This window comes from Lichenostomus cassidix, unplaced genomic scaffold (assembly GCF_008360975.1).
Source record: "Lichenostomus cassidix isolate B80296 unplaced genomic scaffold, HeHo_3.0 HiC_scaffold_38, whole genome shotgun sequence".
In the NCBI taxonomy this organism is placed as follows: Eukaryota; Metazoa; Chordata; class Aves; order Passeriformes; family Meliphagidae; genus Lichenostomus; species Lichenostomus cassidix.
In genome coordinates, this window is record NW_028147440.1 from 465039 (window position 1) to 468484 (window position 3446).

The 3446-nt window shown below is 57.5% G+C and overlaps 1 pseudogene; it reads left to right on the forward strand.

Annotated features, from left to right (window-relative positions):
- The first annotated feature begins 343 nt into the window (after positions 1 to 343).
- Positions 344 to 3133, forward strand: LOC146422860 (uncharacterized; annotated as a pseudogene).
- The last annotated feature ends 313 nt before the right edge of the window (positions 3134 to 3446 follow it).

Consider the following 3446-nt stretch of genomic DNA (forward strand, 5'->3'; position numbering starts at 1 on the left):
CCCATTTTTGCCCCTTGAATTCCCATTTTCGCCCCATTTTTCCCACCCCAAATTCCCATTTTTCCCCCAAATCCCCATTTTCCCCCATTTTCCCACCCCAAATTCCCATTTTTCCCCATTTTCCCCCAAATCCCCATTTTCTCCCCACCATGTCCCCCCGCCCAGGCTGACCCCTCCCCCAAAGGGCGGGGGGGGGTTGGGGATGCTCAGGGCGGTCCTGCCCCTCCCCACCCCCGCTGCCCCTCCCCCTCCCCTGCTGCCCCTCCCCCTGCTGCCCCTCCCCTCCCCCAATCTGCCCCTCCCCCTCCCCCCGCTGCCCCTCCCCCCGCTGCTGCTGGCCGCCATGGCCTCGCTCGGAGCCCCGGGGGCGATGGGCGCTCCGCCGGGCCGCGGTGAGTCACCGGAGACGGCTGTCCGTCTGTCTGTCCATCCCGGTGTCCGTCTGTCCATTTGTCCGAGTGTCCATCTCTCCATCTGTCCGAGTGTCCATCTGTCTGTCCATCCCGGTGTCCGTCGGTCCATCTGTCCATCTGTCCATCTGTCCGAGTGTCCGTCTGTCCGTCTGTCTGTCCATCCCGGTGTCCGTCTGTCCGAGTGTCCATCTGTCCGTCTGTCTGTCCATCCCGGTGTCCGTCTGTCCGAATGTCCATTTGTGCATCTGTCCATTTGTCCGAGTGTCCATCTGTCCGTCTGTCCATCTCTCCATCTCTCCATCTGTCTGAGTGTCCGTCTGTCTGTCCATCCCAGTGTCCGTCGGTCCATTTGTGCATCTGTCCATCTGTCCGGATGTCCGTCTGTCTGTCCATCTCTGTGTCCATTTGTCTGTTTGTCCATTTGTCTGTTTGTCCATTTGTCCATCTGTGCATTTGTCCGTCTGTCCGAGTGTCCATCTGTCCACCTATCCATCTCTCTCCATCTCTCTCCATCTCTATCCATCTCTGTCCGTTTGTCCATCCCTGTCCATCTCTGTGACCGTTTGTCCATCTGTCCGAGTGTCCGTCTGTCTGTCCATCCCGGTGTCCATTTGGCTGTTTGTCCATCTGTCCTGACTGTCCATCTGTCCGAGTGTCCATCTGTCTGTCCATCTCTGTGTCCATTTGTTTGTCCATCTGTCCATCTGTCCAAGTGTCCGTCTGTCTGTCCATCTCTGTGTCCATTTGTCCGTCTGTCTGTGTGTCCATCTGTCTTGACTGTCCATTTGTCCATCTGTCCATCTCTCTGTGTGGCCACTTGTCCATTGGTCTGTCTGTCCATCTCTGTGTCCATTTGGCTGTTTGTCCGTCTGTCCATCTGTCCGTGTGCTCGTGTTTCAGTCTGTCCATTTGTCCGAGTGTCCATCTGTCCATCTATCCATCTCTGGCCATCCCTGTGTTTGTGTGTCCATCTGTCCGAGTGTCCGTCCGTCTGTCCATCCCGGTGTCCGTTTGTTGGTTTGTCCATCTGTCTGTGTGGCCATTTGTCCATTGGTCTGTCTGTCCATCTCTGTGTCCGTTTGTCTGTTTGTCCGTCTGTCTGTCCATCTCTCTCCATCTCTGTCCATCCCTGTGGCTGTGTGTCCGTCTGTCCGTGTGTCCATCTGTCCATCTGTCCATTTGTCCGTCTGTCCATCTTTCCGTCTGTCTGTCCATCCCGGTGTCCATTGGTCCGTTTGTCCATCTATCCATTTGTCCGTCTGTCCAAGTGTCCATCTGTCTCTCTGTCCATCTCTATCCATCTCTGTCCATCCCTGTGGCTGTTTGTCCATCTGTCCGAGTGTCCGTCTGTCTGTCCATCCCGGTGTCCATTTGGCTGTTTGTCCGTCTGTCCGTCTGTCCGAGTGTCCATTTGTCCGTCTGTCCGAGTGTCCGTCTGTCTGTCCATCCCTGTGGCTGTCTGTTTGTTTGTCCGTCTGTCCGTTTGTCCCTCTGGCCGAGTGTCCATTTGTCCGAGTGTCCATCTGTCTGACTGTCCATCTGTCCACCTGTCCGTGTGTCTGTTTGTCCGTTAGTCTGTCTGTCCACCCCTGTGTCCGTTTGTCCATTCGTGCATTTGTCTGTCCATCTGTCCATCTGCCTGTCCGCGTGTCCATCTGTCCGCCTGTCCATCTGTCCGCCTGTCCGAGTGTCCGTGTGTCGGTTTGTCCATCTGTCCGTGTGTCCGTCCGGTGTCCATCTCTCCCTGTGTCCATCTGTCCGTCTGTCCATCCCCGTGTCCGTCTGTCCGTCTGTCCGGCCTTTATCTCTCATCTCTTACCTGTCCGTCGGTCATTCCGACAATTGGTCACTCTGTCCATCCCCGCGTCCGTCTGTCCGTCATCCCAGTGTCCGGCTGTCTGTCCATCCCCGTGTCCATCCCTGTCTGTCCGTCTGTCCGTCCCCTCCATCCCCGCGTCCGTCTGTCCGGCCGTCCCGGAGTTCCTCCATTCCCGTGTCCGTCCGTCTGTCTGTCCGTTCCCCGCCGCTCCGGCCCCGCGCCCGGCCCGTGTCCGTCTGTCCGTCTGTCCGTCCGTCCGTCCCCCGTGTCCGGCCGCTCTCGTGTCCGCCTGTCCATCCCTGTCTGTCCGTCTGTCCGTCCGTCCGTCTGTCTGTCTGTCCGCGCCCCTTATCCGCGCGTCCGTCTGTCCCGCAATTCTTCCGCTCCCGCGTCCGTCTGTCCGTCTGTCCAGCCCCGTATCCGTCTGTCCGTCCGGCCCTGGATTCTTCCAGCCCCGTGTCCGTCTGTCCGTCTGTCCGTCTGTCCCTCCCTGTCTCCATCCCCCTGTCCGTCCGTCCGTCCCTCCCTGTGTCCAGCCCCCGTGTCCGTCTGTCCGTCCAGCCCGCAATTCCTCCATCCCCGTGTCCGTCTGTCCGTCTGTCCGTCTGTCCGTCTGTCCCTCTGTCCGTCTGTCCGTCTGTCGGTCTGTCCATCTCTCTCTCTGTCCGTCTGTCCGTCTGTCCATCTCTCCCTGTGTCCATCTCCGTGTCTGTCCATCTGTCCCTCTGTCCATCTGTCCCTCTGTCCATCTGTCCGTCTGTCCATCCCTCTGTCCGTCCATCCCGCTGTCCGTCTGTCCGTCTGTCCGTCTGTCCGGTTCCGGCCGCGGTGGGGGAGGGGCGGCGATCGGTACCTGCGGCTTGGGGGGGGGGAGGGGCGATGGGGGGAGGGGCGGAGCTGAGCTGAGCGGGAAATCCCAAATTTCCCCATTTTTACCCCAAAATCCCAAATTTCCCCATTTTTACCCCAAAATCCCAATTTTACCCCCAAAATCCCAATTTTTACCCCCAAAATCTTCATTTCCCCCCCAAAAAAATCTCAATTTTTGCTCCCGAATTCCTCATTTTTTACCCCAAAATCCCCAATTTTCCCTCCAAAATCTCTATTTTCCCCCCAAATCCCATTTTTCCCAATTTCTCCCCAAAATCCTATTCCCACTTTTCCTCCCAAAATCCCATTTTCCCCCAAATGAATTCCCATTTTTCCCCAAAATC